Source organism: Artemia sp. Qi Xiang Cuo, chromosome 17 (genome assembly GCF_049724085.1).
Source record: "Artemia sp. Qi Xiang Cuo chromosome 17, ASM4972408v1, whole genome shotgun sequence".
NCBI classification, from domain to species: Eukaryota; Metazoa; Arthropoda; class Branchiopoda; order Anostraca; family Artemiidae; genus Artemia; species Artemia sp. Qi Xiang Cuo.
The window spans coordinates 48304832-48318479 of NC_142810.1; the positions used below are offsets into that span (position 1 = coordinate 48304832).

At 35.1% G+C, this 13648-nt stretch overlaps 1 protein-coding gene across 2 annotated transcripts in view; it reads left to right on the forward strand.

Moving 5' to 3' along the window:
• The first annotated feature begins 570 nt into the window (after nucleotides 1–570).
• The window catches only part of spoon (A-kinase anchor protein spoonbill), a 141620-nt gene continuing 128542 nt past the window's right edge, over nucleotides 571–13648 (forward strand). The window contains exon 1 of one of the 2 annotated variants that reach the window (XM_089103546.1): nucleotides 571–659. The gene's annotated coding sequence lies outside the window, so the exon portion shown is untranslated. The remainder of the gene's footprint in view (nucleotides 660–13648) is intronic. The other variant, XM_089103545.1, reaches the window with a different exon arrangement.

Genomic DNA, 13648 nt, shown 5'->3' on the forward strand with positions numbered 1-13648 from the left:
AACTGTTTTGCACCAGAAAAACACATTTTAAAACAGCACTGAGCCACATCTTCATCAACACGCCGAGTAATTTCGCAGTTAGCTGATTCTGTTTCGATATAGCGGGAATTTGAAATGTAAGATGTTGACATAATGTCCACAAAAAAGATTATAGATAAAATGTTATATTTTTTTACTGTTATGCTGACATTTTTTCGTCTTTTCACAACAATGAGAAATGCTAGTTGCTTTCCTTTCCGACATAGAAACTATAAATTTGAGCAGCTACTTCAATATAGAAGATAAATTGAAGACATACAAAACAGTACATTTTTTTCAGGTTTGCTTTTGTTCAAGAATAGCAGTGGAAAATTATCCCAATGTTAGTTGAATAAAAGAAGACAGCTGGCTGATTTATTACTAAAGTGTACAATTTGAAACCTACTTCCAAAAAGTATGTTCAGTACTCTATTCCAAATCGACATAAAAGAAAGAAATAAAACGCTAAAAAGAAAAATGTCCGTGACTCAAACGCAGCTCTCAGTAATAAAAAAACGTATTTCACTGTGATTCACAACTCATCAATAACATAAACCACGAGGGAAAGCTGGAAAGCCTTAGTAAAATATCTAGGCCTATTATTCTTTGTATTATTCTTTAATTGGTAAACCTGATCTATGGTAAGTGCGAAAATTTCCTTTTTGAAATTTAATGTACTTTATAAATATGGTAAGGCAAGACGGTAGAAACCTAGAATTGGGACTATTAAAAAGGATAGGCTATGTGTTATAAAATCGATTCATAATAGGCCTAGGCTATGAAGAAAAATTTTAGGCTAGTTAACACATTTTGAATGCACCTCCACTATACATTGGCTCCATCCCCACCTAATGCCCAATCATATAGCCCAAGCTATATATTTCCCTTTTGTTTTTGGTTATTTCAGTGTTCATTTAATTTTGTGGTAGCTTAGGCTACATTGGATGGTAAGAAAACAATTCTTACTTCATGTTAGGCTATCCAGAATGATTAGAGCTCACATATTTTGCATGCAACCCTGTTATACTTCACCTTCCCCCTAATGTGCAAATACAGGCTGTAGCCTAAGTTGTGTTTTTCCAAAGTATTTTGCCTCCTATTAGGGTAAAAGACCTCTTTTTGGGAAAGACCACTTTTTCTTTGGCATTCTGGAAAAATAGCAATGGGTTTTTGGACCACCCCTTTTTACTACAACGTGAAGCAATATACCGGCCTTCCTGGTCAAATTTTCACCAATGATTTGTCAGCACAAATTAAAAATGTGGTCTCTGTTCTGAAAAGCAATTAAAAAGAAAAATTATATTTAAATATTTGTGATTTATAGAACAAATATCAAGCAATAAAAGTTACATTTCTAGAATCAGAAGAAAATCAGCTTTCTGTTAATATATGAATAAAACTGAAGCACTAAAAGGATATATAGGCTATATCAAAATAGAATAGCCTAATTGGTATTTCCAAAAAGAGGTCCCTGCAGGTAGGTCAATAAACTAATAGTTTCAAGTGGTTGATCTTAAAAAAATCTGAATAATAACCATATTGATGTATAACTTAGACTTTTAGCTATTCATTAGTATGCCCAATCCTTCTCAATTCGTCTTTGGTAACAAGATGTGAGAGTTTTAGTTTTACATAATTTTGCTCAATTGGATACTGGTTTTTTACCATACTCTTGTAGGCTAGGCCTATTTGTTGTTCTTGTTCTATCACAGCTGACTCAATTTATGGATGCACAGGTTGAAACAAGGGTATTTTTTTTACAGTTCATATTACTGACTTACAAATAAAGTAAACATACCACTTGATGCCTCTTTTATGCTCTTTCCAAATAGGCCTATAGGCCTAATAATCATTTTTGCTGCAAATAGATTTTACCCCCACCCCTATAAATACCAATTCAGGATATATAGGCCTATTTGCACATTAGGGTAGGGGGGTAAAATTAATTTTTGATGGAAATGAGAGGTAAGTTCCTGAGTTGGCTACAAATTGTAGTTTTTTTTCACCAGCTAGTTTTTTACATGCTTATAAACTTTTGGTGACTAGGCTGTTTTAAGCCTTTTAAGGGGTTGAAATAGAATTTGCCCCAGAAGCAATAATTGAATTATGAAAGAGCATAAAAAGCATGAAATGATATATTTGCTTTCATCCTAGCTAAATTATGTTGTAAAATGCAAATTTACCTCACTGGCTAAAATTTGTTTATAAATCAGTTAGGCTATACAAAAGTAATATAGTAGTAATATTTCAAAACATGGATGCATGGGTACACATAGCTTCTTCTCTAGGGGGGGAAGGAAGGCAGCCAATTCTTTAATGAAGATCAGGGGGTCTAAAATTATATTGGCAGTTTGCAAAAGGTTACATTGCCAGCAAGTTCTATCATACCTATGAAATCTTTATTAATAAGTAATCACCAAAAACCATAAATTGCCAGTAAGCTTCAGCATTAATCTTCTTGGATTAGAGCTAAATCTTTCCAAGACACTATGGATAATTGATTCTCGTTTGACTTTTATTCTGTCATTCCATCTGTTTATTTCCAGATTTTTCAACCATCTACCTTTTATCAACTGCTTTTTTAGCCATCTACCTTTTTTCAACTGCTATTTTTAGCCATATCTAGTGTAAATATGAAGTTCTCGGGGGGGGGGGGGCTGCCTCCCCCTGGGCCGCCTTCCATATGCCCATGCTTCAATGGTGAATTTAGGGGTAGTTTCATATCTTACATAAAGGCAAACTTTACTCTTTCCAAATAAAATTATCATTTCACTTTGAACATCCAATTTAAAGCCATACAGTGACACCTAATTCTTTTTAAGCAGCATTCACATGTGTGTCTAGCTAGAATCCCATGTCTGAACATGTGTCTGGCTAGAAATCAATATCTAGTCAACTACCAGTTGTAAGGAAAATTCAATACTTAGCTAAAACTACAAATTTTGTTTCAAATGGATTACAGTCATCATTCTAACCAATCAAGCAAGCTTATGCTGGCAAAATTTTCAACACTGTAATTCTCATTTTTACTGTTGCTAAGATAATAGATAAGCCCAGCCAAACAATTGTCTTGGTATGCTTCACTATATGTCTAGTGCTGCACATTTGCTTAAAATGAGAAAAAAATTTCAATTTCAAAATGTAAGCGTAAATGATAAAAATAACTTGACACATTCTGACTGACTATAGTAAAATGTCCTAGGTCTAATCTAGAATCTAATCTAGAACTGGATGCCTGGCTGTAACCTGAGTAGCCAATCACCAAATTTGACTTATGAATGATAGTTGCCCAGAACATAGATTTCTAGCCAGACTTGTGTCTAGACATTGGATACTAGCTAGAGATACATGTGAACACCACTTTGCTAATTGATGAGAGCAGTGGCAATAAAAGTAGTTGCCTAGCATACAATTATATTCCTTATTTTATGCTCCATTTCCTTAATTACCTTAATTTGCACTTTGGAGCAAAATAAGGTCCAAGCTGTATCTGTTCTGCTCCATGTCAATGTTGTTAATTTGGAAGATCACTGTGAAATGGGTCCATTGATGTTGCATTAGTTGACAGCTGAGAGGGATGGACTATCCCACTTATATTTCCATGGCTTGTTGTTCCATTCTTTGTCAAGTCTTAACTTGAGCACTAGTGGGTGCAGTCATAGTTTTGTCTTGGAGGTTGTTCCAGTTGTTGGAAATATGCTTGGTAAAAAAGTTTTGGTATATTCTGGTCTTCACTCTTTACTAGCTTCTGTGAGTGTCCTCTAGTTTTGTGTTGACCTTTATGTTTTGTGAGGAGGGTGTTGTGTGGTTGATTATTATATTTGTAGGTCAGCATCATATCACATCTGCAACATCTGAAGACCAACATTGGTAGTTTTTGGGGCTCTATTCTCTTTATCATACAGCATATTTTGCAGACCCATGATGCATTTGGTGGCACATCTTTGAACTCCTTCAGTTATTCTGGTGTCATGCTTGTAGGAAGGGGAGTTCAGGCATGTTCCAAAGTCCAAGAATGACCTAACAATAGCCTTATAAAGTCTCAGGAAGACAGTACAGAAGCAGCTGGTGATAGTGCATTTCAGCAGGCCTAGACTTGAATTAGCTTTTGACACAACTTGTTGTGAATGCCCATGTAACTTAAGTTGCTCATCAACAAGTACTCCCAAATCTTGCTCTTCATAGCTGGTTTGTAGCTGAATAGCAAACTGCAACTTCTATTCATGCATGGTATACTGGTGGTGAGGATTGTTATTGCCAAAATGTAGGACACTGCATTTATTAATGTTAAACCTGAGCAGCCATTCATTGGCCCGCTTCTGGATTTTCTGGAGGTCTGATTGCAGGCCTTGTTGAACAGCTGGTCCAAAAAGCTTGGAATCATCAGCATAAGGCATGATGTTATTTGTGGCTTCGTTTGTCATGTCACTTATGTAAATGAGGAAGAGGGTGAGGCCTAGGATGGTACCCTGAGGAACTCCCCTGACAACATCACATGGTTTGAAGAATACTTTATTGCCATTTTCAGTGAAAGGTCAGACCTGCTGCTCTTGGTCTGTCAGGAAATTCATCACCCATTCTACTACATCATTGTGGATGCCAACTGCCAATAATTTGGCCCTAAGGCATCTGTGAGGCACCTTGTCAAATGCTTTGGTGAGGTCAAGCAAAATAAGGTCAACAGGTACTCCTCTCTCCAGGAGGTCAGTGATGATATTGTAGGGTTCAAGTTAGTTGGTCTCAACTGACTTTCTGGGAAGGAAGCCGTGCTGGTCTAGAGACAGTATGCTGTTGGACAGAAGATGTGTTGGAATTTTGGCATTAAAATTGCATTCCAGGGTTCTTGCTAACAGCTGAAGCTAAGCTGATTGGCAAATAGTTCTCTGCATTTGTCTTTTCACCTTTCTTAAATATTGGTGTAATGTAAGAGCTCTTCCAATCCAAAGGCACAGTCTTTGAGTTGAGGGACTTCTGAAATATTTTACATGATGGAATTTCACTGTAATAGTCATTACAATACCCAGACAATGTACACTACTCCCTTGATTGTTGAATATATAGGCTAGTTCTAGTGGTATATTTCTTCATTGTTTTAGAGTTGTTAGAATAAGTTGTCACTTTAGGTTCAATTCAAGGGCTTTTAATTAGAATTGCAAGTGTAACAATTGTTATATTTAGAATAAACCATTGAGTAGTGTGTTCATCTTGTCCCTATATAAGTAATGGGATTGTCTCTAAATTTATATTAATCATTTATAACAATCTAAATCCATAAACCTATGAATTTGTAAATCTTTCTAAAACTGCAAATGTTTTCCTGATTTCTGTTTTAAAGGACATGGTTTCTGAGCAATTGTAACATTGATAAAAAGTTGTGGGAAAAAATCACAGGAAACAAACAAAAGAAGATGTAGAAATACAATTGTAATTTTATAAAAAGATTTTTTAAATGTTGAACTCATCAGATTAGATTGTAATAAATCAATGCCTTTCACATTTCTGAAAATAATGGATTTATTGTTGATTTGTAAGTAGTGCATCTGACACCCTTCTAGTGGCAAAATCTATGGACAATATTGCCATTTTTAGGGTTTCATATAAGGACTCTATAAGAATTCATGCAATTATAATATTTGGCAAGAGCATTAAAAGAGGCACTGAGTGATGTTTTCCCCTTCCACCTAGCTAAGTAATGGAAAAACTCAATATTTATCAAAAATGTAATTTTTACTTTGTAATTTACACCTTTTTTGGCAAATTTTGTGTTTTTCCATTACCTAGCTTACTTAGAAGTGAGCACACCATTTTCCATTTCCATTACTGATAAGGTGAACACACCATTTGATGCATCTTTTTTATGTCCTTTCCAAATATAATTGCTTTTGTTTTTTTTTAATTTTTGAGCCCTTAGAGTGACACCTTGTTCAGTATTATTTGGCAGTAGAGGATGATTATCAAAAATCACAACCCAGAACAATCATAAATACTTGCTTATATCTATCATAAAATGGCATTGCTTCACTTAAACCTATCCCTGATGGAGGCCCAGTGATGACCTAAAAGTTTGTTGAGGCTTCTGTGGCATCCCAGTGCCATCCCAGCCCATTGCCCCAGCATAATTTACAACTCTTGAAATTTGAAAAGCCATCATATAATTTCTAATTATTTGAGTGTAGATGTCCCTGATCATCTAGAATCTTAAACTCGTAAAAAAGGGAAAAACTTCAGAAATCTGGTTGATCAACTTGATATAAACTGCCAAAAACTAATGAAACTATGACAGAAAACTACTATGGCCTGCTTGAAACTGCAACAATTGAGTCTAAACCAATGATCAGTAACTTTTAAAATAGATTTTAATATCTGATATAAATCATTAAGGCTGTGTTTGGGGACAATATAATACATTCTTGTATTTGTTTCATTTATTGGGACAGTCTTTTCAAAAGAGTCAAATTGTAATGTGTAGACTATACTCTAGAAAATCTGCCAAAACATACAGAAAAATATAAGTGTATTAGAAGTAGGCCATATACAAGGAATTTTTTCAGAGCTGTGTGAAATTGTGGCATAAAGCCATGTTTTCATATGGTGTTTTACTAACATGATACCAAAAGAATCAGCTAATTGGATTCCTGATTTTACTCTATGTTATAACCAAGTAAAATATTTTCATATTTTAAGTATTTAAAATATTAATCAAACAATTATTTCATGGTGAACTAACTTTCTGTTGTGTCCTATAAAATGGAAATGCAGCATACCAATTGTGAAACATTTTTGCTACTGGTTTACATCTTTTTTGTATGTTTTTCAAACAGACAGGACCTCTGTGTTTCACTAGCTGACTATGATTAAAGTTGGGAGATATGTAACTCTTTTTTAAGTACAATAGAACTTGATTTTAATGATTGTATTTTAATAGATCAGTGGGAACTTTGCATTTCAAATGTTTTTTTTTTCACTTTTAAAAAACAAGACATCATTAAACTTCTGTATATAACCTACAGACATATCAAACATTGGGAGAGGAGGCTGTGTTACAATCTTAACTGCAGTGACCATTATATTTGGAAAGAACATTAAATGGCAAAAACATTTTTTAAACAAAGGTTTTTCTTTTGATGAGATATTATTGAAAAATAAAAATATGAAAACTAGTTGACAATTATAAAACCTTCGAAAATTAACAAAACTTAAATGAATCACTGATATCTGCACATTATGAGAATTTTCTTGAATCTTATTTATTGAGAAAGATATAGGTTTTGAATCTACCACAAGTATTCTAAATACAGTAACACCATAGTTCAAATGAATGACCAAAATATAAATTATTGTAGGAGCAACCCTGAAAATCTAATTCATAGAAATTTTGGGGAAAATTAAGCATTTATTAGTATGGTGTTTAATTTAGAAAAGGCAGTACAAAAGACTTAACCCAGTTCCCCACTGGGAACTGGGACACTTTAAGGGGCACTTTTAAGACAATCATGTTGTTAAAATTATAGAAATGTATAAAAATTATAAATATATATAATTATCAAATTATAAAAATATATCTTGAATTAAAAAAAGTAAGTAATATGACTTAAAATATTGCTCAAATTATTGAGAACCCTAGTGGTAAACTTAAACCAAAGTTAAGTAACAAAGTTTTTTTTCCAAAGGAAGGACAGGTGTAACCCTATCTTCTGTAGAATATTCTAAACCTTAGAAATCGGGGAAAAGTGGATATAATAGCCTAAAAACACCTTTGCAGAGACATGATTCATTACCTTAAATCGCACTAGCCAGCGATAAGGACGAATCCTGTAGACGCCGGTCAATGATGATGGTGGCTCAGCTCATTGGGCGCATCCCAAACTGTGCGCCATGGCTTGCTGCACCAATCTCTGTCAACAGCTGACTTGAAGGCTTCAGTATTAGGAGACATGACTGCATTCTGGCTAAGGGAAGTCCATAAGCCAACCACACGGTTGGAGAAAAATTTGTTTCGCAGCCTGGTATTAGCGCGTTTCCGGTAGAGCTTTAGGGGGTGCCCTCTTGTTCTTGACAAACTATCTAACTGGAATAAGTCAGGGATGATATCGTGGTTGCAGATCAATTTGAATGTCATCAATACATCTCCTCGCTTACGTCGGTATGTGAGAGATGGTATTTTGAGCCTCTGGAGTCTGGTAGAATGTGGCAAATTTTGAAAACCCCTTATGCATTTCATTGCTCTCCGCTGCACCGATTCCAGAATCGATTGGCCAAGCTTGTTAACTGGCGTGGCAATGGACATCCCAAATTCTAATTTTGGTCGGATCAGGCCCTTTAGGAGCTTAGTAATCACTGCTGGAGATCTACTGCAAAACGTTCTCTTTATTAGACCAAGAGTTTGGTTGGCTTTGGCTACTGCAGACTGCGTGTGTAAGTTGAATTTGAGCTTGTTATCAACCAAGACTCCCAGATCTTTTTTGCAGTGACTGGTTGTAAGTGGCTGTTTAAAACCACAATTGGATTCCATAAAATACTGGCTGAGAGGGTTGTTTGCTCCAAAGTGTATGACCTTGCATTTCAGAATATTAAATTCTGGTTGCCAGGTTTTTGCCCACGTTGAGTGCATTGAGATCTGCTTGGATGTCTTTGGTACTTTGGGGGTCATAAATTGGACCAATTATTTTGGAATCATCAGCATATAAGCACATCTTATTCTTTATGATTGAAGATGCATCATTAATATAGATGTTGAATAGAGTTGGGCCCAAAACTGTGCCTTGGGGTACTCCGCTTTCTACATCTGCTGATTCTGAGAAGAAAATTGATCCACCATCCCCAAATACTCTTACCATCTGCTTCCTGTTGGTAAGAAATTGCATTGTCCAATTTAGGACTTCATCGTGGAGGCCTATTGCATGGAGTTTAGAATTTAGCCTCCTATGACATACTTTATCAAATGCTTTCGCTAAGTCTAATAATGCTTGAATTCATGCTTTGAATTCATTCTTGAAAGTTTCTTCACCTAACTTAACTACTTTCTAAGATAATGAAAACCCCATGATCTAGATTTTTACAATATTTTTTTGTCAAAGCCCATTTAGGCCTAGAACTGTCCTCCCTGCAATCTCTTTAGCCCTCGAAATAAGGAGTAATTAGGGATAGTAGCTTGAAAACATTTTGCTAGGGCAAAGTCAATTGTGTCAGGTACAAGATAAAAATTCTTGGAAGCATTGTAAAGTGGCTATAATTAGTTTATTAAAGAATACCCCTGTGACAGACTGCCAGGACGCGCATAAAGCATGGAAATCGCGATGGAGCAAGTGTTTTGAGCTGGAGCTCAAAACACTCAACAAAGCTCATGGATTTTAAGGAATATTGAGTAACTGCACAAACAAGTCCAATAAATCTCTTTAACAAAACAAAAAAAAATGGACATCATATTCAATGCAGACTTTGTAGAAAGAAACTTTTTAAAGCAATTGTTGCATCATTTTTTTTTATAAAATTGTTTAAGCAAGTATCAACCAGTGACATTAATGGTGGGGGGGGGGGGGCATAACACCACCCCCTTAAGCCTCCAAAACAAACTCTACAAACGCATGAAGCTCATGAGAACTAAAAAAGCAAACCCAAAAGCTGGTAACTAAATATCATTTAATGTACAAGCAAATCTAGGGTTGTCAAGTCTTTGTTTAACATCTAGCACTGAGTGCAACACATCCATTAAATGATCCCCGACCTTTTTCAATTGCTCAAGCTGTGAAGTAATTGGTTGAAGCCAGATGGAGCATCAGATTTGAAGCTGTCAAAATGATAAGGAATCACTACTTCAAATATGTTTGCATGCTCAAAATTTCTATTTTACCACCTCACAACATCCTAGAATCCTTTTCCAGAAGCTCATTTATATGGATGGCATAGGTGCCAGCAAAGAAGGGGTGCATAATGTATTGTTGCCCCTTCTTAGAAAAGAGTGACAGTTCAGAACTTGGGCCAATCCATATAGCCCACTTAATCTTTGATTTACATATAATGAATTCATTTTCATGAAGATAGTACTGTTGATTACCACGATTAGAACGCTTTAATCTATTACCATCACATATTCATTGCAATTATGTTCATCAAAAATGAACAAAATTTTGTCATTTGAATAAATGCTCATATATTACAACTGCCTTTTTGATTGTCTGTAAAAACAAAACTAACCTTTTCAGGTTCCAACATGCTCTTCTAAATTCTTGAGAATCAAATTTCTTTTAACCCTTTCATGCCAATGGTAACATACAGATGCCACTTTTCCCCTATTTTTTCTCTCTTTGATGTAGGAAAGTTACAACCATGGTTTCTTTTTCACTAGATAGCACTGGTTTGAAACTATCATCTCTAGGCTTTGCCCAAGCAGTTGAGTGAGTGGCCAAGTTCAGATAAAATATCTGGTGCAGATTTGAACCTTGATGACGTGAATGTTCCTGTTATTTTTAGAGTCTGATTGTGATCTCAATTTGTAACTAGAATATGTTCTATTGAATGAGAGTTTACTAAGTCTAGTTTTGAACATCTATGACCCCATCTATTATGAACATCTATAGTCCCATCTATACTCAGTGGCGGATCCAGGGGAGGTGAGCCCCGCCCCTAACGTTGTCTAAAGTAGTGTAACTTATTAATTAAAGCAAGACTTTATTAATTAAACTTGCTCTTAACGCAAGTTAATTGTATCAAGCTATTTTGCCCCCCCCCCCTCAAAAAAAAATCATGGATAGCCCCAAACAAGGTTACTAACAAGGTTACTCAGGCATTCATTCCCAAGCCATACCTAGACAATTTCAATGTCATATGAGAGATTTAAGGTGCAAAGAAGGTTGGAAGCACTCTTTTCCGCCCAGGAGTTCACAATATATCACAACAAATGCAAAAGAAAAATTCTGAATACGCAATTTAAGGCTTCCCATTTTAATTTCTTTCTTCATTCAAAGTTTAAAAGCAGATTTAAATATTTCGTGTGTGTTTTATGCAAAGAAATAACTATGTAGGGGTTTGAATACACATAAATTGACACACCTTAAAATTTATCCATGTTAAATGCTGAATTGTCATTTTACCCATTTTGTTCTGTAGACCAAATGGGGGCTAATCTAATTGCCAAGTATTGTTTAATTACACTAGAATTTCATAATCATTTTGGACTGCAACTCATCAAGAAAGCCTGAGAAGTTTTACAACACACAAAATTTGTTTCACTGACAATAAATGTATTTATTAACCATTTACATGAAATTAAGCTAGTGAAGATTAAGTAATGGAAAGCAATACTTTCTATTAGTGCTAATAGCAAGTAAGTAAATTAAATAGAAAATGAGTGCTGATTTTAGTTCACTTAAAAAGATTAAAAATTTTAGGGGTGGTTTTCTGTATGTGTTGAGGTTTATTGATTGTTGAGAAGAAGTTAAATGTCACTTTTGATGTATTTAACTTCAACAATGAAAATTTGTAAAAAAAAGAATCAAATTTAACAGACACTTTGTCAAAAAATTTTTGATGGTTTAATTTCTTTTAAGAAAGCTTGCAAGGAATACACCCAGTATATGTTAGTTAGTAATGACAGGGTTATGTTTCCTGCTGCATCCCATTGCATGAGCCTTGGTTTGGTCATCCAATCTTTATTGAGGTTGGCTTTGAAGATGTCAATGATTGGTGAACTCACAGATGTTTTGCTTAGACCATTCAACAGCCATATGATACTGCTGGAGAGAAAACAGCTTCTTACTCTTTTTTTGACATTCTTGCAGACCAGCTTCACTGGATCTTTCAAGGAAAGAAATGACTGCTACTGCAAGACGTACAAGATGTTTTAATACTTTTCCTCTTGAAAACCAATGAACTTTGCTGTGATGCATTAAGCTTTTGAAGTCAGAAGCCATTGCAACATAATTGTGGCTTTGATAAAAATGGTTGCAATTTAAATTTTACTGCTTTAATCATTTGGCTAATGAAAGACTGTCAGTTTCTTTTTTAATTGGTTTTGATGCAAGATTTTCTTTTTGGATCATTCAGATGATGCTGATTGTGTCTGGTGATCAGCTGATCCAGATGATCAGCAGACGCTGATCATCGGGCATGTAATTGATTAAATACTTAAGATAGCTGTGGATGATTTTTTTTTTTATCATAGAGGCTAAGGTAAAAAAAAATATTTTATATGCTCTTACTTAGTCATGTCTGTAGGTCAATTTCTGCAAGTTTTATCCTGTATCTCAAAACATATATTTTCTTAGTTACTGTAGTTAGTGATGCACTGGGGAGGGGGGGGGGGGGAATAGTGATATTGTTTGTACTTCAGAACACATTTTCAGGCCCTAATTTGGATAAAATGCAAGATCAGTGGCTGTTTGCTATATCTGGAAGCTACTGAGCAAGATGACTTAAATTTCCTGAAATTAAGTTACAGCCCAAATTAGGGCCAAGGAAGATATTGAATCAGAAATCAGGGTTATCAAGGGAGATAACCCTGTACAATTTCCTGGGCTATGGACCTTCATAAATTAGTTGGTTTGCACTATATGAAAGACGTGTCTTAACCGAATAAGTAAGCTAAGCCTTAAAGTTCACGTGACACTTTCTTCTAATAGCAAAATACTTTACATTTTTGTTGAACTCGATATCGCCTAAATATGCAATTAAACCAGAACTGTTAATCTCTGACATAACTGTAGCTATTGACCAATTTGCTTAATTCTGCTAGCTTCCTGAGTAATTAGGCTGATCACAAGAGATAAAAAAAATATGACATAAGAACCCACAGCTGAGGCTCCATCTTGCTACAAATTTAGCAAGAATCAAGGACATTTTCCTATACATGCTGATAATAAGAATATGCATACCCCCCTTTTATCTCCCCAACAGAGCCAAAATCAGTCCTGGACTCCAATTGGGATAAATATGACATTGTATGCTATTTTTTGACCAAGTCTGGTTGAGAGCAGATAACTGCTTTTGGTTAGATATCCCGATGACTAGAATTTGGAACTCACTCTCATAGAGGAAGGATTAGGCCCATATCTCTTGAAGGTACTGTTATGAGCAATGGTTGTTTCGAGTTGCTCTGTTGTTTGGAAAATGATGGCACAAATTGGATACCTGCGTTTAAAGGGGTTTGGGGAGTATCTCCCTACGTAGTTGGGCTTACTTATTGTGACATGAGAAAGCAAAAAGCTGTCTTTTATCTCCTAAAATACATAATTAATCCAAAAAGAAGATCTAAGGTCAATCTTTGAGATTCTGTTTGATTTCAAGTAAATATACTAATGTTTGCGAAGTGAGACAGATTTTGAAAATAACTTTGATTTTACTCTCAATCAAAAAATAACAAAATATGCTTTGTATCTACTTTATATAAACATTATTAATGCAAAAGAAAAATAATATTGTAAATTGAGGTTTTTATTCTTTACCTCACTCAAATCAAGCTTCAATGGGGTCTCCGCGTTTAGAAGCCATATTTTTTCACAAGGTCGTTGCTTAATAAAGTCCCCCCTCCCCCTGATAATTCAGTCGTGACTGAGCGTATGGTTCCTCACATACGCAGAGTTGGGGGCTGCGATAGATAGTGTTTTATTTTCAAGGTAATCAAAGATGTACGTGT